Source organism: Astyanax mexicanus, chromosome 20, assembly GCF_023375975.1.
Source record: "Astyanax mexicanus isolate ESR-SI-001 chromosome 20, AstMex3_surface, whole genome shotgun sequence".
In the NCBI taxonomy this organism is placed as follows: Eukaryota; Metazoa; Chordata; class Actinopteri; order Characiformes; family Acestrorhamphidae; genus Astyanax; species Astyanax mexicanus.
In genome coordinates, this window is record NC_064427.1 from 13,393,809 (window position 1) to 13,418,558 (window position 24,750).

Here is a 24,750-nt window from a genome sequence, read left to right on the forward strand (position 1 = left end):
GTCCCAAAACTTTTCGAAGTTTTTTTGTGTCCCAAAATTTTTCAAAGTTTTTTTGGGTCAAAATTTTTTCAAAGTTTTTTCGTGTCAAAATGTTTTGGGTCCCAAAATTATTCAAAGTTTTTTTGGGTCCCAAAATTTTTCAAAGTTTTTTTGTGTCCCAAAATTTTTCAAAGTTTTTTTGGGTCAAAATTTTTTCAAAGTTTTTTTGGGTCAAAATTATTTTTGGTCCTAAATTTTTTCTAAATTTATTTGGGTAAAAATGTTTTTGGGCCAAAATTTTTTCAAAGTTTTTTTTGGGTCCCAATATTTTTTGAAGTTTTTTTGGGTCAAAACTTTTTAGGGTCTCAAAATTTTTCTAAAATTTTTCGCTTCTCAAAAGTTTTTTTTGGCTCAAAATTTTTTGAAGTTTATTTGGGTCAAAATTATATTTGGTTCCAAATTTTTTCGAAGTTTTTTTTTTTTTTAGTTTTTTTGGGTCAAAAATTTTTCGGATTTCAAAATTTTTCAAAGTTTTTTTGGGTCAAAATTTTTTTTTTTTTTTGTTTTTTTGGGTCGCAAAATTTTTCCAATTTTTTGGGGTCCCAAAACTTTTCGAAGTTTTTTTGGGTCCCAAAATTTTTCAAAGTTTTTTTGGGTCAAAAATATTTAGGGGCCCAAAATTTTTCAAAGTTTTTTTGTGTCCCAAAATTTTTCAAAGTTTTTTTGGGTCAAAAAAGTTTTTTTGGGTCAAAATTATTTTTGGTCCTACATTTTTTCTAAATTTATTTGGGTCAAAATGTTTTTGGGCCAAAATTTTTTCAAAGTTTTTTTTGGGTCCCAATATTTTTTGAAGTTTTTTTGGGTCAAAACTTTTTAGGGTCTCAAAATTTTTCTAAAATTTTTCGCTTCTCAAAAGTTTTTTTTGGCTCAAAATTTTTTGAAGTTTATTTGGGTCAAAATGATATTTGGTTCCAAATTTTTTCGAAGTTTTTTTTTTTTAGTTTTTTTGGGTCAAAAATTTTTCGGATTTCAAAATTTTTCAAAGTTTTTTTGGGTCAAAATTGTTTTTTTTGTTTTTGTTTTTTTGGGTCGCAAAATTGTTCCAATTTTTTGGGGTCCCAAAACTTTTCGAAGTTTTTTTGGGTCCCAAAATTTTTCAAAGTTTTTTTGGGTGAAAAATATTTTGGGTCCCAAAATTTTTCAAAGTTTTTTTGTGTCCCAAAATTTTTCAAAGTTTTTTTGGGTCAAAATTTTTTCAAAGTTTTTTTGGGTCAAAATTATTTTTGGTCCTAAATTTTTTCTAAATTTATTTGGGTCAAAATGTTTTTGGGCCAAAATTTTTTCAAAGTTTTTTTTGGGTCCCAATATTTTTTGAAGTTTTTTTGGGTCAAAACTTGTTAGGGTCTCAAAATTTTTCTAAAATTTTTCGCTTCTCAAAAGTTTTTTTTGGCTCAAAACTTTTTGAAGTTTATTTGGGTCAAAATTATATTTGGTTCCAAATTTTTTCGAAGTTTTTTTTTTAGTTTTTTTGGGTCAAAAATTTTTCGGATTTCAAAATTTTTCAAAGTTATTTTGGGTGAAAATGTTTTTGGGCCCAAAATTGTTCAAAGTTTTTTTGGGTCAAAATTTTTTCGAAGTTTTTTTTGGGTCAAAATTATTTTGGGTCCTAAATTTTTTCGAAATTTATTTGGGTCAAAATTTTTTTGGGCCCAAATTTTTTCAAAGTTTTTTTTGGGTCCCAAAATTTTTCGAAGTTTTTTTGGGTCAAAATTTTTTAGGGTCTCAAAATTTTTCTAAATTTTTTCGCGTCTCAAAATTTTTTTGGGCTCAAAATTTTTTGAAATTTATTTGGGTCAAAATTATTTTGGGTTCCAAATTTTTTCGAAGTTTTTTTGGGTCAAATTTTTTTAAAAACAAAAATTTTTCAAAGTTTGTTTGGATCCCAAAATTTTTCGAAATTTTTTTAGGTCCCAAAATTTTTCAAAGTGTTTTTGGGTCAAAATTTTTTCGGATCTCAAAATTTTTTAAAGTTTTTTTAGGTCAAAATTGTTTTTTTTGTTGTTTTTTTGGGTCCCAACATTTTTCGAAGATTTCTTTGGGCTCCGAAAATGTTCAATGTTTTTTTGGGTCAAAATTTATTCGGGTCTCAAAAATTTTCGAAGTTTTTTTGTGTTTGTGATTTTTCGGTCCCAAAATTTTTCAGTTTCTTGGGTCAACATTTTTTGGGTTCCAAAATGTTCAAGTTTTTTGGGGTCCCAAAATTTTTAAAAGATTTTTTGGGTCAAAATTTTTTAGGGTTTCAAAATTTTTCTAAATTTTTTTTGGGTAAAAAAATTTCAATTGCTGTTCTAAAGCTGAGAGAAGAGATCTTTGCATTGTTTATGCACTTTTCTCCCCTTTTAGATAGACTTTTCCACCTAAGAATGTCTTTACAATCTAAACAGCCACATGTGTAGTTCCACTGAAGTACTTCACAAGAGTGCCATTTAATGACTCAGAAGAAAATGTGGAAGTTGCCCACAAAGGACCCCATTTCCTAAGGCTAACTGCAATGTGTGTCAGCAGGTGTACATTAAAAGACACTTTTGCAGTGTCATACAGCACCTCAAACCGGATGACAAATTTCCTAAAAAACATTTTCGCTGCATTAACATTACATAGTTTCACATCTTCTTTAAGAAGCATGTGCATAGCAAAAACTGAAAGAAAGAGATGATTACAGAACTTCTTAATTAGAAAAACATTTAGAAGTCGCAATGAATAAAAAAGAAGAAATGACCTCCACTCTACATTTACGGTCATGTAATGATTGTGGTGTTCTGGTGAACTCTACAGGAGGCTGAACTGCGAGCATTTTTTGCCCAACAATGTTTGTTTTTCTGTCTATATACCACTTTTTGCTGTGATTTGGTGAATCCAGCCATATAATCACCAATTGTCGAGTCACATCAAGACAAACGCTATGTTGGTACTCTGGAAAAAAGCCATCAATCATCTAAAACGTTTTTAATCTCATCAATACAGATTGGCCTTTTACACCCATGACTGGCTGTTCTGGAGTAGCTGGTGGTCATACTGTTTTGTCTCAGATGTCTCAGATTTTGCCTGAGAACAAGTTCTGGTCTTCTGAAAGGATAGGGTCCTTCACCTGTGTGATAGAAAAAATCACACCCACACAGCCCATTGAATTGATCACTGTTCTGGTATTATTGGTATTAGTGCAAAAACCTTTGTTGTGTATTCTGAGTTTTTTTGTGTCAAAATTTTTTGGGTCTAAATATTTTTCTAAATATTTTCGGGTCTCAAAATTTTTTTGAGACCAAATTTTTTTAAGATTTTTTTGGGTCCCGAAATTTTTGGTTGATTTTTGGGTCAAAATTTTTTCGGGTCTCAAAGTTTTTTGGGTCAAAATGTTTTAATTGCTGTTCTGAAAGCTGAGAGAAGAGATCTTTGATATCATTGTTTGCATTCTTTATGCACTTTTCTTCCCGTTTAGACACTTTGTTACTAGACCACCATTAAAGGCTTTCAGTGGCACTCTGTTTAGAAGCAGTGCCAAAGACCCTTACGCACTGAGATATTTCGGATCCCGAAATTATGTTCACCCGTGTGTAAAATGTAGTAAAGTGTGTTTTCAGACGGTTTAAACTGAGAAAATTCGTTTGCATATAGTTTTGAACTGAAAACATCTTTTTCGATCAGAAATTAGTTTTTACGAAGGAAAACACATTTTAGCTGTGTAAAATGCACTACCATCGTGTAATAAACTTTTCTTAGTTTTTTTGGTTCACCTGTGTGTTGAATGTAGTAAAGTGTGTTTTCAGACGGTTTAAGCTGAGAAAAGCCGTTTGCGTATAGTTTTGAGCTCCTCTCTCACTCCTAACAGCGATAAACTGCTTCAAGTGTTGTTTTGAACTGAAAACATCTTTTTCGATCAGAAATTAGTTTTTACGAAGGAAAACACATTTTAGCTGTGTAAAATGCACTACCATCGTGTAATAAACTTTTCTTAGTTGTTTTGGTTCACCTGTGTGTTAAATGTAGTAAAGTGTGTTTTCAGACGGTTTAAACTGAGAAAATTCGTTTGCGTATATTTTGAACTGAAAACATCTTTTTCGATCAGAAATTAGTTTTTACGAAGGAAAACACATTTTAGCTGTGTAAAATGCACTACCATCGTGTAATAAACTTTTCTTAGTTGTTTTGGTTCACCTGTGTGTTAAATGTAGTAAAGTGTGTTTTCAGACGGTTTAAACTGAGAAAATTCGTTTGCGTATAGTTTTGAACTGAAAACATCTTTTTCGATCAGAAATGAGTTTTTACGAAGGAAAACACATTTTAGCTGTGTAAAATGCACTACCATCGTGTAATAAACTTTTCTTACTTTTTTTGGTTCACCTGTGTGTTGAATGTAGTAAAGTGTGTTTTCAGACGGTTTAAGCTGAGAAAAGCCGTTTGCGTATAGTTTTAAGCTCCTCTCTCACTCCTAACAGCGATAAACTGCTTCAAGTGTTGTTTTGAACTGAAAACATCTTTTTCGATCATAAATTAGTTTTTACGAAGGAAAACACATTTTAGCTGTGTAAAATGCACTACCATCGTGTAATAAACTTTTCATAGTTGTTTTGGTTCACCTGTGTGTTAAATGTAGTAAAGTGTGTTTTCAGACGGTTTAAACTGAGAAAATTCGTTTGCGTATAGTTTTGAACTGAAAACATCTTTTTCGATCAGAAATTAGTTTTTACGAAGGAAAACACATTTTAGCTGTGTAAAATGCACTAACATCGTTTCTGAAGTGGTTAGGTTCACCCGTGTGTTAAATGTAGTAAAGTGTGTTTTCAGACGGTTTAAACTGAGAAAAGCCGTTTGCGTATAGATTTGAGCTCCTCTCTCACTCCTAACAGCGATAAAATGCTTCAAGTGTTGTTTTGAACTGAAAACATCTTTATCGATCAGAAATGAGTTTTTACGAAGGAAAACACGTTTAAGCTGTGTAATATGCTCTAAGATCGTGTAATAAACGTTTGTGAAGTGTTTTGGTTCAATCTTGTGTTGAACTTTACGTGTGTTTTCAGACGGTTTAAACTGAGTACAGTTTTGAGCTCCCATTTTACTTCTTACAGCGATAAACTGCTTCAAGTGTTAGGAACTGAAAGCATCTTTTTTTTTTCTTCTAAGTCATTAAATGGCACTTTTGTGAAGTACTTTAATGGAACTACACATGTGCCTGTCCAGATTGTAAAGACATTCTTAGGTGAGAAAAGTGCATAAAGAATGCAAACAATGATATCAAAGATCTCCTCTCTCAGCTTCTCTCAGCTTTAAAAAATTTTGTCCCATAAAAACTTGAAAAAATTTTGTACCCAAAAAAACATCGAAATATTTTGGGACCCAAAAAAATGGTCGAAAAAATTTGGGACCCAAAAAAACTTTGAAAAATTTTGCAACCCAAAAAAACTTTGAAAAAATTTGCGACCCAAAAAATTTTGACACAAAAAACATCGAAAAATTTCCGATCCCCAAAAAATCTTCGAAAAATTTTAGGACCCAAAAAAATTTTGACCTAAAATAATTTTGACCTCAAAATAACTTTGAAAAATTTTGGGACTCAAAAAACTTTGAAAAATTTTAAGACCAAAAAAATGTTTCCTAAATTAAAGAAAATTTAATGTTTATGCAGCGGATATGGCTTTTAGGAAACTTGTTATCCAGTTTGTGGTACTGTATGACACTGCAAAAGTGTCTTTTAATGTACACCTGTTGACACAAATTGCGGTTACCCTTAGGAAATGGGGTCCTTTGTGGGCAACTTCCACCTTTTCTTCTGAGTTATTAAGTGGCACTCTTGTGAAGTACTTCAGTGGAACTACACATGTGCCTGTCCAGATTGTAAAGACATTCTTAGGTGGAAAAGTATATATAAAAGGGGAGAAAAGTGCATAAAGAATGCAAACAATGATATCAAAGATCTCCTCTCTCAGCCTCTCTCAGCTTTAAAAAAACTTTGTCCCAAAAAAACTTGAAAAAATTTTGTACCCAAAAAAACATCGAAATATTTTGGGACCCAAAAAATTGTTAGACCCTAAAATAACTTTGACCTCAAAATATCTTCGAAAAATTTTGGGCCCAAAAAAAGTTTGACCCAAAAAATTTTGACACAAAAGTACTTCGAAAAAATTGTTAGACCCGAAAAAATTTTAACACAAAAAAACAACGAAATATTTCGGGTACCAAAAAAATCTTCGAAAAATTTTGGGACCCAAAAAATTTTGACCTAAAATAATTTTGACCTCAAAATAACTTTGAAAAATTTTAAGACCAAAAAAATGTTGAGACACGAAAAATTTAGAAAAATTTTGGGACCTAAAAAAACTTTGAAAAATTTTGGGCCCAAAAAAATTTAGAAAAATTTATAGACCCAAAAAATGTTGACACAAAAAAACTCAGAATAGACAACAGAGGTTTTTGCACTTAAACCAATAATACCCGAACACTGAACAATACAATGGGCTGTATGGGTGTGATTTTTGCTATCTCACAGGTGAAGAACCCTATCCTTTCAGAAGACCAGAACTTGTTCTCAGGCAAAATCTGAGGCATCTGAGACAAAACAGTATGACCACCAGCTACTCCAGAACAGCCAGTCATGGGTGTAAAAGGCCAATCTGTATTGATGAGATTAAAAACGTTTTAGATGATTGATGGCTTTTTTCCGGAGAAAAAAACTTCGAAAAATTTTGGGACCCAAAAAAACTTCTAAAAATTTTGGGAGCCAAAAAAATTTGGACCCGAAAAGTTTTGACAAAAAATACATCGAAAAATTTCGGATCCCAAAAAAACTTTGAAAAATTTTGCAACCCAAAAAAACTTTGAAAAATTTTGCGACCCAAAAAATTTTGACACAAAAAACATCGAAAAATTTCCGATCCCCAAAAAATCTTCGAAAAATTTTAGGACCCAAAAAAATTTTGACCTAAAATAATTTTGACCTCAAAATAACTTTGAAAAATTTTGGGACTCAAAAAACTTTGAAAAATTTTAAGACCAAAAAAATGTTTCCTAAATTAAAGAAAATTTAATGTTTATGCAGCGGATATGGCTTTTAGGAAACTTGTTATCCAGTTTGTGGTACTGTATGACACTGCAAAAGTGTCTTTTAATGTACACCTGTTGACACAAATTGCGGTTACCCTTAGGAAATGGGGTCCTTTGTGGGCAACTTCCACCTTTTCTTCTGAGTTATTAAGTGGCACTCTTGTGAAGTACTTCAGTGGAACTACACATGTGCCTGTCCAGATTGTAAAGACATTCTTAGGTGGAAAAGTATATATAAAAGGGGAGAAAAGTGCATAAAGAATGCAAACAATGATATCAAAGATCTCCTCTCTCAGCCTCTCTCAGCTTTAAAAAAACTTTGTCCCAAAAAAACTTGAAAAAATTTTGTACCCAAAAAAACATCGAAATATTTTGGGACCCAAAAAATTGTTAGACCCTAAAATAACTTTGACCTCAAAATATCTTCGAAAAATTTTGGGCCCAAAAAAAGTTTGACCCAAAAAATTTTGACACAAAAGTACTTCGAAAAAATTGTTAGACCCGAAAAAATTTTAACACAAAAAAACAACGAGAAATTTCGGGTACCAAAAAAACTTCAAAAAATTTTGGGAGCCAAAAAAATTTGGACCCGAAAAGTTTTGACACAAAAAAACTTCGAAAAATTTCGGAACCCAAAAAAACTTCGAAAAATTTTGGGACCCAAAAAACGTTGAAAAATTTTGCGACCTAAAAAATTTTGACATAAAATTAGTTAGAAAATTTTTTAGACACGAACAAATTTTGACATAAAAAAACATCAAAAAATTTTGGGACCCAAAAAAAATTTGACCTAAAATAATTTTGACCTCAAAATATCTTCGAAAAATTTTGGGACCCAAAATATCTTCGAAAAATTTTGGGCCCAAAAAAAGTTTGACCCAAAAAAACTTCAAAAAATTTTGGGACCCAAAAAAACTTTGACAAATTTTGGGACCCAAAAAAACTTTGAAAAATTTTAAGACCAAAAAAATGTTGAGACACGAAAAATTTAGAAAAAATTTGGGACCTAAAAAAACTTTGAAAAATTTTGGGCCCAAAAAAATTTAGAAAAATTTATAGACCCAAAAAATGTTGACACAAAAAAACTCAGAATAGACAACAGAGGTTTTTGCACTTAAACCAATAATACCCGAACACTGAACAATACAATGGGCTGTATGGGTGTGATTTTTGCTATCTCACAGGTGAAGAACCCTATCCTTTCAGAAGACTAGAAATTGTTCTGAGGCAAAATCTGAGGCATCTGAGACAAAACAGTATGACCACCAGCTACTCCAGAACAGCCAGTCATGGGTGTAAAAGGCCAATCTGTATTGATGAGATTAAAAACGTTTTAGATGATTGATGGCTTTTTTCCAGAGAAAAAAACTTCGAAAAATTTTGGGACCCAAAAAAACTTCTAAAAATTTTGGGACCCAAAAAAATTTGGACCCGAAAAGTTTTGACACAAAAAAACATCGAAAAATTTCGGAACCCAAAAAAACTTCGAAAAATTTTGGGACCCAAAAAAACGTTGAAAAATTTTGCGACCTAAAAAATTTTGACATAAAATTAGTTAGAAAATTTTTTAGACCCGAACAAATTTTGACACAAAAAAACATCAAAAAATTTTGGGACCCAAAAAAAATGTTGAAAAATTTTGGGCCCAAAACAGTTTGACCCAAAATCTTCTAAAAATTTTGAGACCCAAAAACACTTTGAAAAATTTTAAGACCAAAAAAATGTTGAGACCCGAAAAAATTTAGAAAAAATTTGGGACACAAAAAAACTTTGAAAAATTTTAGACCGGAAAAAATTTTGGGATCAAAAAAAATTTTGACCTAAAATAATTTTGACCTCAAAATATCTTCGAAAAATTTTGCGCCCAAAAAAAGTTTGACCCATAAAAACTTCAAAAAATTTTGACACAAAATTACTTCGAAAAATTTTTAGATCCGAAAAAATTTTGACACAAAAAAACATCGTAAAATTTCCGATCCCAAAAAAATCTTCGAAAAATTTTGGGACCCAAAATATTTTGACCTCAAAATATGTTCGAAAAATTTTGGGCCCAAAAAAAGTTTGAAAAATTTTAAGACCAAAAAAATGTTGAGACCCGAAAAAATTTAGAAAAATTTGGGACCCAAAAAAACTTTGAAAAATTTTGTGACCAAAAAAATTTAGAAAATTTTTTAGGCCCAAACAATTTTGACACAAAAAAACTCAGAATAGACAACAGAGGTTTTTGCACTTAAACCAATAATATCCGAACACTGAACAATTCAACGGGCTGTATGGGTGTGATTTTTGCTATCACACAGGTGAAAAACCCTATCCTTTCAGAAGACCAGAACTTGTTCTCAGGCAAAATCTGAGGCATCTGAGACAAAACAGTATGACCACCAAATACTCCAGAACAGCCAGTCACGGGTGTAAAAGGCCAATCTGTATTGATGAGATTAAAAACGTTTTAGATGATTGATGGCTTTTTTCCAGAGAAAAAAACTTCTAAAAATTTTGGGACCCAAAAAAACTTCTAAAAATTTTGGGACCCAAAAAAACTTCTAAAAATTTTGGGACCCAAAAAAATTTGGACCCGAAAAAGTTTTGACACAAAAAAAACGGAAAATTTCGGAACCCGAAAAAACGTTGAAAAATTTTGCGACCTAAAAAATTTTGACATAAAATTAGTTAGAAAAATTTTTAGACCCGAAAAAATTTTGACACAAAAAAACATCAAAAAATTTTGGGACCTAAAAAAATTTTGACCTAAAATAACTTTGACTTCAAAATATCTTCGAAAAAGTTTGGGACCCAAAATAACTTTGAAAAATTTGGGCCCAAAAAAGTTTGACCCAAAAAAACTTCAAAAAATTTTGAGACCCAAAAACACTTTGAAAAATTTTAAGACCAAAAAAATGTTGAGACCCGAAAAAATTTAGAAAAAATTTGTATGGCTGTATGGGTGTGATTTTTGCTATCACACAGGTGAAGAACCCTATCCTTTCAGAAGACCAGAACTTGTTCTCAGGCAAAATCTGAGGCATCTGAGACAAAACAGTATGACCACCAGCTACTCCAGAACAGCCAGTCATGGGTGTAAAAGGCCAATCTGTATTGATGAGATTAAAAACGTTTTAGATGATTGATGGCTTTTTTCCAGAGTACCAACATAGTGTTTGTCTTGATGTGACTTGACAGTCGGTGATTATATGGCTGGATTCACCAAATCACAGCAAAAAGTGGTATATAGACAGAAAAAAAATTGTTTTTGCTATTTACATGCTTCTTAAAGAAAATGTGAAACTATGTAATGTTAATGCAGCGGATATGGCTTTTAGGAAACTTGTTATCCAGTTTGAGGTGCTGTATGACACTGCAAAAGTGTCTTTTAATGTACATCTGCTGACACAAATTGCAGTTAGCCTTAGGAAATGGGGTCCTTTGTGGGCAACTTCCACCTTTTCTTCTGAGTTATTAAGTGGCACTCTTGTAAAGTACTTCAGTGGAACTACACATGTGCCTGTCCAGATTGTAAAGACATTCTTAGGTGGAAAAGTCTATATAAAAGGGGAGAAAAGCGCATAAAGAATGCAAACAATGATATCAAAGATCTCCTCTCTTAGCTTCTCTCAGCTTTAAAAAATTTTGTCCCAAAAAAACTTGAAAGAATTTTGTACCCAAAAAATTTTGACCCAAAAAAACCTCGAAATATTTTGGGACCCAAAAAAATCTTCGAAAAATTTTGGGACCCAAAAAAACGTTGCAAAATTTTGCGACCCAAAAAATTTTGACATGAATTTAGTTAGAAAAATTTTTAGACCCGAAAAAATTTTGACAAAAAAACATCGAAAAATTTTGGGACCCAAAAAAATTTTGACCTAAAATAACTTTGACTTCAAAATATCTTCGAAAAATTTGGGACCCAAAATAACTTTGAAAAATTTTGGGCCCAAAAAAGTTTGACCCAAAAAAACTTCAAAAAATGTTGAGACCCAAAAACACTTTGAAAAATTTTAGACCCGAAAAAATTTTGACACAAAAAAACTTCAAAAAATTTCGGAACCCAAAAAAATCTTCGAAAAAGTTTGGGACCCAAAAAAATTTTGACCTAAAATAATTTTGACCTCAAAATATCTTCGAAAAATTATTGGCTCAAAAAAAATTTGACCTAAAATAATTTTGACCTCAAAATATCTTCGAAAAATTTTGGGACCCAAAAAAACTTCGAAAAATTTTGGAACCCAAAAAAACTTTGAAAAATTTTGGGACCCAACAAAACTTTGAAAAATTTTGGGATCCAACAAAACTTTGAAAAATTTTTGGACCCAAAAAATTTTGACACAAAAATTCTCAGAATAGACAACAGAGGTTTTTGCACTAATACCAATAATACCCGAAAACTGAACAATTCAATGGGCTGTATGGGTGTGATTTTTGCTATCACACAGGTGAAGGACCCAATCCTTTCAGTAGACCAGAACTTGTTCTCAGGCAAAATCTGAGGCATCTGAGACAAACCAGTATGACCACCAGCTACTCCAGATCAGCCAGTTATGAGTGAAAAAGGCCAATCTGTATTGATTAGATTAAAACGTTTTGGATGATTGATGGGTTTTTTTCCAGAGTACCAACATAGTGTTTGTCTTGATGTGTCTTGACAGTCAGTGAATATATGGCTGGATTCACCAAATCACAGCAAAAATTTGTATATAGACAGAAAAACAAACACTGTTGGCCAAAAATTGCTCGCAGTCCAGCCTCCTGTAGAGTTCACCAGAACACCACAATCATTACATGATTGTAAATTTAGAGTGGAGGTAATTTCTTCTTTTCTTTTCATTGCAACTTCTAAATGGTTTTCTAATGAAGAATTTCTGTAATCATTTCTTTCTTTTAGTTTTTGCTATGCACATGATTCTTAAAGAAAATGTGAAACTATTAACATTACATACTTTCATATTTTCTTGAAGAAGCATGTGCATAGCAAAAACTATTCCAGTACTACAAAAAAGATTCCAGTACTTCTTAATTGGAACACCATTTAGAAGTGGCAATGAATAGAAAAGAAGAACTGACCTCTACTCTGAAGCTTTCCAGAATGTACAATCATGTAATAATCGTAGTGTTCTGGTAAACTCTACAAAAATGTCTTTTTTTCTATCTATATATCACTTTTTGCTGTGTTTTGGTGAATCCAGTCATATAATCACAGACTGTCGAGACAAACACTTTGTTGGTACTCTGGAAAAAAGCCATCAATCATCCAAAACGTTTTTAATTTCATCAATACAGATTGGCCTTTTACACTCATGACTGGCTGATCTGGAGTAGCTGGTGGTCATACTGTTTTGTCTCAGATGCCTCAGATTTTGCCTGAGAAGAAGTTCTGGTCTTCTGAAAGGATTTGGGTCCCAAATTTTTTGGGTCTCAAAATTTTTCGAAGATTTTTTGAGGTCAAATTTTTTTGAGTCCCAAAATTTTCCGAAGATTTTTTAAGGTCAAATTTTTTTTGGGTCCCAAAATTTGTTGAAGATTTTTTTGGGTCCCGAAATTTTTCAAAGTTTTTTGCGTCAAAATTTTTTGGGTCCCAAAATTTTTCAAAGTTTTTTTGGGTCAAAAAATTTTCGGGTTTCAAAATTTTTCAAAGTTATTTTGGGTCCCAAATTTTTTAGGGTCCCAAAATTTTCAAGTTTGTTTGGGTCAAAATGTTTTTGGGTCCCAAAATTTTTCGAAGTGTTTTTGGGTCAAAATTTTTTGGGTCTTAAAATTTTTCGAAGTTTTTTTGGGTCCCAAAATTTTTCAAAGTTTTTTTGGGTCCCAAAATTTTTCAAAGTTTTTTTGGGTCCCAAAATTTTTCAAAATGTTTTTGGGTCCCAAAATTTTTCTAAGTGTTTTTGGGTCAAAATTTTTTGGGTCCCAAAAATTTTCAAAGTTTTTTTGGGTCCCAAAATTTTTCAAAGTTTTTTTGGGTCCCAAAAATTTTCAAAGATTTTTTGGGTCCCAAAATTTTTAAGGTCCCAAAATTTTCAAGTTTTTTGGGTCAAAATGTTTTTGGGCCCAACATTTTTCAAAGTTTTTTTGGGTCAAAATTATTTTGGGTCCTAAATTTTTTCGAAATTTATTTGGGTCAAAATTATTTTGGGCCAAATTTTTTTCAAATTTTTTTTTGAGTCCCAAAATTTTTCGAAGTTTTTTTGGGTCGAAATTTTTTAGGGTCTCAAACTTTTTCTACATTTTTTCGCGTCTCAAAATTTTTTTGGGCTCAAAATTTTTTGAAGTTTATTTGGGTCAAAATTATTTTGGGTTCCAAATTTTTTCGAAGTTTTTTTGAGTCCCAAAATTTTTTTAAAACAACAATTTTTTCAAAGTTTGTTTGGATCCCAAAATTTTTTGAAGTTATTTTAGGTCCCAAAATTTTTCGAAGTATTTTTGGGTCAAATTTTTTTCGGATCTCAAAATTTTTCACATTTTTTTTAGGTCAAAATTGTTTTTTTTTTGTTTCCCAAAATTTTTCAAAGATTTTATCGGGTCTCACAATTTTTTGGTTTCATGGGTCAATATTTTTTGGGTCCCAAAATTTTTCTAAGTTTTTTTGGGTCCCAAAATTTTTCAAAGTTTTTTTGGGTCCCAAAATTTTTCAAAGTTTTTTTGGGTCCCAAAATTTTTCAAAGTTTTTTTGGGTCCCAAAATTTTTTCGAAGTTTTTTTGGGTCAAAATTATTTTGGGTCCTAAATTTTTTCGAAATTTATTTGGGTCAAAATGTTTTTGGGCCAAAATTTTTTCAAAGTTTTTTTGGGTCCCAAAATTTTTCAATGTTTTTTTGGGTCAAAATTTTTTGAAGTTTATTTGGGTCAAAATTTTTTCGAAGTTTTTTTGGGTCAAAATTATTTTGGGTCCTAAATTTTTTCGAAATTTATTTGGGTCAAAATGTTTTTGGGCCAAAATTTTTTCAAAGTTTTTTTGGGTCCCAAAATTTTTCAAAGTTTTTTTGGGTCAAAATTTTTTGAAGTTTATTTGGGTCAAAATTATTTTTGGTTCCAAATTTTTTCAAAGTTTTTTTGGGTCAATTTTTTTTTAAAACAAAAATTGTTCAGTTTGTTTGGGTCCCAAAAGTTTTTGAAGTTTTTTTGGGTCAAAATTTTTTTGGGTCCCAAAATTTTTCGAAGTTTTTTTGGGTCAAAATTTTTTAGGGCCCAAAATTTTTCAAAGTTTTTTTGGATCCCAAAATTTTTTGAAGTTTTTTTAGGTCCCAAAATTTTTCGAAGTGTTTTTGGGTCAAAATTTTTTCGGATCTCAAAATTTTTCAAAGTTTTTTTTAGGTCAAAATTGTTTTTTTTTTTTTTTTTTTGGGTCCCAAAATTTTTCAAAGATTTTATCGGGTCTCAAATTTTTTTGGTTTCATGGGTCAATATTTTTTGGGTCCCAAAATTTTTCAAAGTTTTTTTGGGTCCCAAAATTTTTCAAAGTTTTTTTGGTCAAAATTTTTTCGAAGTTTTTTTCGGTCAAAATTTTTTCGAAGTTTTTTTGGGTCAAAATTATTTTGGGTCCTAAATTTTTTCGAAATTTATTTGGGTCAAAATGTTTTTGGGCCAAAATTTTTTCAAAGTTTTTTTTGGGTCCCAATATTTTTCGAAGTTTTTTTAGGTCAAAATTGTTTAGGGTCCTACATTTTTTCGAAATTTATTTGGGTCAAAATATTTTTGGGCCAAAATTTTTTCAAAGTTTTTTTTGGGTCCCAATATTTTTCGAAGTTTTTTGGTTCAAAATTTTTTAGGGTCTCAAAATTTTTTTTTGGTCAAAATTTTTTTTAAATTTATTTTGGTCAAAATTATTTTTGGTTCCAAATTTTTTCGAAGTTCTTTTGTGTCAAAATTTTTTCTGGTCTAAAAATTTTTCGAAATAATTTTGTGTCAAAATTTTTAGAAGTTTTTTTGGGTCAAACTTTTTTGGGCCGAAAATTTTTCGAAGATATTTTGAGGTCAAAATTACTTTAGGTCAAATTTTTTTTGGGTCCCAAAATTTTTCGAAAATATTTTGAGGTCAAAATTATTTTAGGTCAAAATTTTTTTGGGTCCCGAAATTTTTCGAATATTTTTTTGGGATCCGAAATTTTTTGAAGTTTTTTTGTGTCAAACTTTCTTCGGGTCTAAAATTTTTCAAAGATTTTTTGTGTCCCAAATTTTTTCTAAATTTTTTCGGGTCTCAACAATTTTTTGGTCTTAAAATTTTTCAAAGTGTTTTTGTGTCTCAAATTTTTTTGAAGTTTTTTTGGGTCAAAATTATTTTGGGTCCCAAAATTTTTCGAAGTTTTTTTGGGTCAAAATTTTTTGGGTCCCAAAATTTTTCAAAGTTTTTTTGGGTCCCAAAATTTTTCAAAGTTTTTTTGGGTCCCAAAATTTTTTCGAAGTTTTTTTGGGTCAAAATTATTTTGGGTCCTAAATTTTTTCGAAATTTATTTGGGTCAAAATGTTTTTGGGCCAAAATTTTTTCAAAGTTTTTTTGGGTCCCAAAATTTTTCAATGTTTTTTTGGGTCAAAATTTTTTGAAGTTTATTTGGGTCAAAATTTTTTCGAAGTTTTTTTGGGTCAAAATTATTTTGGGTCCTAAATTTTTTCGAAATTTATTTGGGTCAAAATGTTTTTGGGCCAAAATTTTTTCAAAGTTTTTTTGGGTCCCAAAATTTTTCAAAGTTTTTTTGGGTCAAAATGTTTTGAAGTTTATTTGGGTCAAAATTATTTTTGGTTCCAAATTTTTTCAAAGTTTTTTTGGGTCAATTTTTTTTTAAAACAAAAATTGTTCAGTTTGTTTGGGTCCCAAAAGTTTTTGAAGTTTTTTTGGGTCAAAATTTTTTTGGGTCCCAAAATTTTTCGAAGTTTTTTTGGGTCAAAATTTTTTGGGTCCCAAAATTTTTCAAAGTTTTTTTGGATCCCAAAATTTTTTGAAGTTTTTTTAGGTCCCAAAATTTTTCGAAGTGTTTTTGGGTCAAAATTTTTTCGGATCTCAAAATTTTTCAAAGTTTTTTTTAGGTCAAAATTGTTTTTTTTTTTTTTTTTTTGGGTCCCAAAATTTTTCAAAGATTTTATCGGGTCTCAAATTTTTTTGGTTTCATGGGTCAATATTTTTTGGGTCCCAAAATTTTTCAAAGTTTTTTTGGGTCCCAAAATTTTTCAAAGTTTTTTTGGTCAAAATTTTTTCGAAGTTTTTTTGGGTCAAAATTATTTTGGGTCCTAAATTTTTTCGAAATTTATTTGGGTCAAAATGTTTTTGGGCCAAAATTTTTTCAAAGTTTTTTTGGGTCCCAAAATTTTTCAAAGTTTTTTTGGGTCAAAATGTTTTGAAGTTTATTTGGGTCAAAATTATTTTTGGTTCCAAATTTTTTCAAAGTTTTTTTGGGTCAATTTTTTTTTAAAACAAAAATTGTTCAGTTTGTTTGGGTCCCAAAAGTTTTTGAAGTTTTTTTGGGTCAAAATTTTTTTGGGTCCCAAAATTTTTCGAAGTTTTTTTGGGTCAAAATTTTTTGGGTCCCAAAATTTTTCAAAGTTTTTTTGGATCCCAAAATTTTTTGAAGTTTTTTTAGGTCCCAAAATTTTTCGAAGTGTTTTTGGGTCAAAATTTTTTCGGATCTCAAAATTTTTCAAAGTTTTTTTTAGGTCAAAATTTTTTTTTTTTTTTTTTTTTTGGGTCCCAAAATTTTTCAAAGATTTTATCGGGTCTCAAATTTTTTTGGTTTCATGGGTCAATATTTTTTGGGTCCCAAAATTTTTCAAAGTTTTTTTGGGTCCCAAAATTTTTCAAAGTTTTTTTGGTCAAAATTTTTTCGAAGTTTTTTTCGGTCAAAATTTTTTCGAAGTTTTTTTGGGTCAAAATTATTTTGGGTCCTAAATTTTTTCGAAATTTATTTGGGTCAAAATGTTTTTGGGCCAAAATTTTTTCAAAGTTTTTTTTGGGTCCCAATATTTTTCGAAGTTTTTTTAGGTCAAAATTGTTTAGGGTCCTAAATTTTTTCGAAATTTATTTGGGTCAAAATATTTTTGGGCCAAAATTTTTTCAAAGTTTTTTTTGGGTCCCAATATTTTTCGAAGTTTTTTGGTTCAAAATTTTTTAGGGTCTCAAAATTTTTTTTTGGTCAAAATTTTTTTTAAATTTATTTTGGTCAAAATTATTTTTGGTTCCAAATTTTTTCGAAGTTCTTTTGTGTCAAAATTTTTTCTGGTCTAAAAATTTTTCGAAATAATTTTGTGTCAAAATTTTTAGAAGTTTTTTGGGTCAAACTTTTTTGGGCCGAAAATTTTTCGAAGATATTTTGAGGTCAAAATTACTTTAGGTCAAATTTTTTTTGGGTCCCAAAATTTTTCGAAAATATTTTGAGGTCAAAATTATTTTAGGTCAAAATTTTTTTGGGTCCCGAAATTTTTCGAATATTTTTTTGGGATCCGAAATTTTTTGAAGTTTTTTTGTGTCAAACTTTCTTCGGGTCTAAAATTTTTCAAAGATTTTTTGTGTCCCAAATTTTTTCTAAATTTTTTCGGGTCTCAACAATTTTTTGGTCTTAAAATTTTTCAAAGTGTTTTTGTGTCTCAAATTTTTTTGAAGTTTTTTTGGGTCAAAATTATTTTGGGTCCCAAAATTTTTCGAAGTTTTTTTGGGTCAAAATTTTTTGGGTCCCAAAATTTTTCAAAGTTTGTTTGGATCCCAAAATTTTTTGAAGTTTTTTTAGGTCCCAAAATTTTTCAAAGTTTTTTTGAGTCGCAAAATTTTTCTACGTTTTTTTGGGTCAAAATTTTTTGGGTCTCAAAATTTTTCAAAGATTTTTTGAGGTCAAATTTTTTCGGGTCCCAAAATTTTCCGAAGATTTTTTAAGGTCAAAATTTTTTTGGGTCCCAAAATTTGTTGAAGATTTTTTTGGGTCCCGAAATTTTTCGATGTTTTTTGGGTCAAAATTTTTTCCGGTCTCAAAATTTTTCGAAGTTTTTTCGTGTCAAAATTTTTTGGGTCCCAAAATTATTCAACGTTTTTTTGGGCCCAAAATTTTTCAAAGTTTTTTTGGGTCCCAAAATTTTTCAAAGTTTTTTTGGGTCCCAAGATCTTTCAAAGTTTTTTTGGGTCCCAAAATTTTTCAAAGTTTTTTTTGGGTCCCAAAATTTTTAGGTCCCAAAATTTTCAAAGTTTTTTTGGGTCAAAATGTTTTTGGGCCCAATATTTTTCAAAGTTTTTTTGGGTCAAAATTATTTTGGGTCCTAAATTTTTTCGAAATTTATTTGGGTCAAAATGTTTATAGGCCAAAATTTTTTCAAAGTTTTTTTGGGTCGAAATTTTTTAGGGTCTCAAAATTTGTCTAAATTTTTTCGCGTCTCAAATATTTTTTGGGCTCAAAATTTTTTGAAGTTTATTTGGGTCAAAATTATTTTGGGTTCCAAATTTTTTCGAAGTTTTTTTGTGTCCCAAAATTTTTCAAAGTTTTTTTGGGTCAAAATTTTTTCAAAGTTTTTTCGTGTCAAAATTTTTTGGGTCCCAAAATTATTCAACGTTTTTTTGGGTCCCAAAATTTTTCAAAGTTTTTTTGTGTCCCAAAATTTTTCAAAGTTTTTTTGGGTCAAAATTTTTTCAAAGTTTTTTTGGGTCAAAATTATTTTTGGTCCTAAATTTTTTCTAAATTTATTTGGGTAAAAATGTTTTTGGGCCAAAATTTTTTCAAAGTTTTTTTTGGGTCCCAATATTTTTTGAAGTTTTTTTGGGTCAAAACTTTTTAGGGTCTCAAAATTGTTCTAAAATTTTTCGCTTCTCAAAAGTTTTTTTTGGCTCAAAATTTTTTGAAGTTTATTTGGGTCAAAATGATATTTGGTTCCAAATTTTTTCGAAGTTTTTTTTTTTTAGTTTTTTTGGGTCAAAAATTTTTCGGATTTCAAAATTTTTCAAAGTTTTTTTGGGTCAAAATTGTTTTTTTTTTTTTTTTTTTTGGGTCGCAAAATTTTTCCAATTTTTTGGGGTCCCAAAACTTTTCGAAGTTTTTTTGTGTCCCAAAATTTTTCAAAGTTTTTTTGGGTCAAAATTTTTTCAAAGTTTTTTCGTGTCAAAATGTTTTGGGTCCCAAAATTATTCAAAGTTTTTTTGGGTCCCAAAATTTTTCAAAGTTTTTTTGTGTCCCAAAATTTTTCAAAGTTTTTTTGGGTCAAAATTATTTTTGGTCCTAAATTTTTTCTAAATTTATTTGGGTAAAAATGTTTTTGGGCCAAAATTTTTTCAAAGTTTTTTTTGGGTCCCAATATTTTTTGAATTTTTTTGGGTCAAAACTTTTTAGGGTCTCAAAATTTTTCTAAAATTTTTCGCTTCTCAAAAGTTTTTTTTGGCTCAAAATTTTTTGAAGTTTATTTGGGTCAAAATGATATTTGGTTCCAAATTTTTTCGAAGTTTTTTTTTTTTAGTTTTTTTGGGTCAAAAATTTTTCGGATTTCAAAATTTTTCAAAGTTTTTTTGGGTCAAAATTGTTTTTTTTTTTTTTTTTTTTGGGTCGCAAAATTTTTCCAATTTTTTGGGGTCCCAAAACTTTTCGAAGTTTTTTTGTGTCCCAAAATTTTTCAAAGTTTTTTTGGGTCAAAATTTTTTCAAAGTTTTTTCGTGTCAAAATGTTTTGGGTCCCAAAATTATTCAAAGTTTTTTTGGGTCCCAAAATTTTTCAAAGTTTTTTTGTGTCCCAAAATTTTTCAAAGTTTTTTTGGGTCAAAATTTTTTCAAAGTTTTTTTGGGTCAAAATTATTTTTGGTCCTAAATTTTTTCTAAATTTATTTGGGTAAAAATGTTTTTGGGCCAAAATTTTTTCAAAGTTTTTTTTGGGTCCCAATATTTTTCAAAGTTTTTTTGGGTCAAAATTTTTTTTTTTTTTTTGTTTTTTTGGGTCGCAAAATTTTTCCAATTTTTTGGGGTCCCAAAACTTTTCGAAGTTTTTTTGGGTCCCAAAATTTTTCAAAGTTTTTTTGGGTCAAAAATATTTAGGGGCCCAAAATTTTTCAAAGTTTTTTTGTGTCCCAAAATTTTTCAAAGTTTTTTTGGGTCAAAAAAGTTTTTTTGGGTCAAAATTATTTTTGGTCCTACATTTTTTCTAAATTTATTTGGGTCAAAATGTTTTTGGGCCAAAATTTTTTCAAAGTTTTTTTTGGGTCCCAATATTTTTTGAAGTTTTTTTGGGTCAAAACTTTTTAGGGTCTCAAAATTTTTCTAAAATTTTTCACTTCTCAAAAGTTTTTTTTGGCTCAAAATTTTTTGAAGTTTATTTGGGTCAAAATGATATTTGGTTCCAAATTTTTTCGAAGTTTTTTTTTTTTAGTTTTTTTGGGTCAAAAATTTTTCGGATTTCAAAATTTTTCAAAGTTTTTTTGGGTCAAAATTGTTTTTTTTGTTTTTGTTTTTTTGGGTCGCAAAATTGTTCCAATTTTTTGGGGTCCCAAAACTTTTCGAAGTTTTTTTGGGTCCCAAAATTTTTCAAAGTTTTTTTGGGTGAAAAATATTTTGGGTCCCAAAATTTTTCAAAGTTTTTTTGTGTCCCAAAATTTTTCAAAGTTTTTTTGGGTCAAAATTTTTTCAAAGTTTTTTTGGGTCAAAATTATTTTTGGTCCTAAATTTTTTCTAAATTTATTTGGGTCAAAATGTTTTTGGGCCAAAATTTTTTCAAAGTTTTTTTTGGGTCCCAATATTTTTTGAAGTTTTTTTGGGTCAAAACTTGTTAGGGTCTCAAAATTTTTCTAAAATTTTTCGCTTCTCAAAAGTTTTTTTTGGCTCAAAACTTTTTGAAGTTTATTTGGGTCAAAATTATATTTGGTTCCAAATTTTTTCGAAGTTTTTTTTTTAGTTTTTTTGGGTCAAAAATTTTTCGGATTTCAAAATTTTTCAAAGTTATTTTGGGTGAAAATGTTTTTGGGCCCAAAATTGTTCAAAGTTTTTTTGGGTCAAAATTTTTTCGAAGTTTTTTTTGGGTCAAAATTATTTTGGGTCCTAAATTTTTTCGAAATTTATTTGGGTCAAAATTTTTTTGGGCCCAAATTTTTTCAAAGTTTTTTTTGGGTCCCAAAATTTTTCGAAGTTTTTTTGGGTCAAAATTTTTTAGGGTCTCAAAATTTTTCTAAATTTTTTCGCGTCTCAAAATTTTTTTGGGCTCAAAATTTTTTGAAATTTATTTGGGTCAAAATTATTTTGGGTTCCAAATTTTTTCGAAGTTTTTTTGGGTCAAATTTTTTTAAAAACAAAAATTTTTCAAAGTTTGTTTGGATCCCAAAATTTTTCGAAATTTTTTTAGGTCCCAAAATTTTTCAAAGTGTTTTTGGGTCAAAATTTTTTCGGATCTCAAAATTTTTTAAAGTTTTTTTAGGTCAAAATTGTTTTTTTTGTTGTTTTTTTGGGTCCCAACATTTTTCGAAGATTTCTTTGGGCCCCGAAAATGTTCAATGTTTTTTTGGGTCAAAATTTATTCGGGTCTCAAAAATTTTCGAAGTTTTTTTGTGTTTGTGATTTTTCGGTCCCAAAATTTTTCAGTTTCTTGGGTCAACATTTTTTGGGTTCCAAAATGTTCAAGTTTTTTGGGGTCCCAAAATTTTTAAAAGATTTTTTGGGTCAAAATTTTTTAGGGTTTCAAAATTTTTCTAAATTTTTTTTGGGTAAAAAAATTTCAATTGCTGTTCTAAAGCTGAGAGAAGAGATCTTTGCATTGTTTATGCACTTTTCTCCCCTTTTAGATAGACTTTTCCACCTAAGAATGTCTTTACAATCTAAACAGCCACATGTGTAGTTCCACTGAAGTACTTCACAAGAGTGCCATTTAATGACTCAGAAGAAAATGTGGAAGTTGCCCACAAAGGACCCCATTTCCTAAGGCTAACTGCAATGTGTGTCAGCAGGTGTACATTAAAAGACACTTTTGCAGTGTCATACAGCACCTCAAACCGGATGACAAATTTCCTAAAAAACATTTTCGCTGCATTAACATTACATAGTTTCACATCTTCTTTAAGAAGCATGTGCATAGCAAAAACTGAAAGAAAGAGATGATTACAGAACTTCTTAATTAGAAAAACATTTAGAAGTCGCAATGAATAAAAAAGAAGAAATGACCTCCACTCTACATTTACGGTCATGTAATGATTGTGGTGTTCTGGTGAACTCTACAGGAGGCTGAACTGCGAGCATTTTTTGCCCAACAATGTTTGTTTTTCTGTCTATATACCACTTTTTGCTGTGATTTGGTGAATCCAGCCATATAATCACCAACTGTCGAGTCACATCAAGACAAACACTATGTTGGTACTCTGGAAAAAAGCCATCAATCATCTAAAAGTTTTTAATCTCATCAATACAGATTGGCCTTTTACACCCATGACTGGCTGTTCTGGAGTAGCTGGTGGTCATACTGTTTTGTCTCAGATGTCTCAGATTTTGCCTGAGAACAAGTTCTGGTCTTCTGAAAGGATAGGGTCCTTCACCTGTGTGATAGAAAAAATCACACCCACACAGCCCATTGAATTGATCACTGTTCTGGTATTATTGGTATTAGTGCAAAAACCTTTGTTGTGTATTCTGAGTTTTTTTGTGTCAAAATTTTTTGGGTCTAAATATTTTTCTAAATATTTTCGGGTCTCAAAATTTTTTTGAGACCAAATTTTTTTAAGATTTTTTTGGGTCCCGAAATTTTTGGTTGATTTTTGGGTCAAAATTTTTTCGGGTCTCAAAGTTTTTTGGGTCAAAATGTTTTAATTGCTGTTCTGAAAGCTGAGAGAAGAGATCTTTGATATCATTGTTTGCATTCTTTATGCACTTTTCTTCCCGTTTAGACACTTTGTTACTAGACCACCATTAAAGGCTTTCAGTGGCACTCTGTTTAGAAGCAGTGCCAAAGACCCTTACGCACTGAGATATTTCGGATCCCGAAATTATGTTCACCCGTGTGTAAAATGTAGTAAAGTGTGTTTTCAGACGGTTTAAACTGAGAAAATTCGTTTGCATATAGTTTTGAACTGAAAACATCTTTTTCGATCAGTAATTAGTTTTTACGAAGGAAAACACATTTTAGCTGTGTAAAATGCACTACCATCGTGTAATAAACTTTTCTTAGTTTTTTTGGTTCACCTGTGTGTTGAATGTAGTAAAGTGTGTTTTCAGACGGTTTAAGCTGAGAAAAGCCGTTTGCGTATAGTTTTGAGCTCCTCTCTCACTCCTAACAGCGATAAACTGCTTCAAGTGTTGTTTTGAACTGAAAACATCTTTTTCGATCAGAAATTAGTTTTTACGAAGGAAAACACATTTTAGCTGTGTAAAATGCACTACCATCGTGTAATAAACTTTTCTTAGTTGTTTTGGTTCACCTGTGTGTTAAATGTAGTAAAGTGTGTTTTCAGACGGTTTAAACTGAGAAAATTCGTTTGCGTATATTTTGAACTGAAAACATCTTTTTCGATCAGAAATTAGTTTTTACGAAGGAAAACACATTTTAGCTGTGTAAAATGCACTACCATCGTGTAATAAACTTTTCTTAGTTGGTTTGGTTCACCTGTGTGTTAAATGTAGTAAAGTGTGTTTTCAGACGGTTTAAGCTGAGAAAAGCCGTTTGCGCATAGTTTTGAGCTCCTCTCTCACTCCTAACAGCGATAAACTGCTTCAAGTGTTGTTTTGAACTGAAAACATCTTTTTCGATCAGAAATTAGTTTTTACGAAGGAAAACACATTTTAGCTGTGTAAAATGCACTACCATCGTGTAATAAACTTTTCTTAGTTGTTTTGGTTCACCTGTGTGTTAAATGTAGTAAAGTGTGTTTTCAGACGGTTAAACTGAGAAAAGCCGTTTGCGTATAGTTTTGAGCTCCTCTCTCACTCCTAACAGCGATAAACTGTTAGTGTTGTTTTGAACTGAAAACATCTTTTTCGATCAGAAATTAGTTTTTACGAAGGAAAACACATTTTAGCTGTGTAAAATGCACTACAATCGTGTAATAAACTTTTCTTAGTTGTTTTGGTTCACCTGTGTGTTAAATGTAGTAAAGTGTGTTTTCAGACGGTTTAAACTGAGAAAATTCGTTTGCGTATAGTTTTGAACTGAAAACATCTTTTTCGGTCAGAAATGAGTTTTTACGAAGAAAAACACGTTTTAGCTGTGTAAAATGCACTAACATCGTTTCTGAAGTGGTTAGGTTCACCTGTGTGTTAAATGTAGTAAAGTGTGTTTTCAGACGGTTTAAACTGAGAAAATTCGTTTGCGTATAGTTTTGAACTGAAAACATCTTTTTCGATCAGAAATTAGTTTTTACGAAGGAAAACACATTTAAGCTGTGTAAAATGCACTACCATCGTGTAATAAACTTTTCTTAGTTTTTTTGGTTCACCTGTGTGTTGAATGTAGTAAAGTGTGTTTTCAGACGGTTTAAACTGAGAAAATTCGTTTGCGTATAGTTTTGAACTGAAAACATCTTTTTCGATCAAAAATTAGTTTTTACGAAGGAAAACACATTTTAGCTGTGTAAAATGCACTACCATCGTGTAATAAACTTTTCTTAGTTTTTTTGGTTCACCTGTGTGTTGAATGTAGTAAAGTGTGTTTTCAGACGGTTTAAACTGAGAAAATTCGTTTGCGTATAGTTTTGAACTGAAAACATCTTTTTCGATCAGAAATTAGTTTTTACGAAGGAAAACACATTTTAGCTGTGTAAAATGCACTAA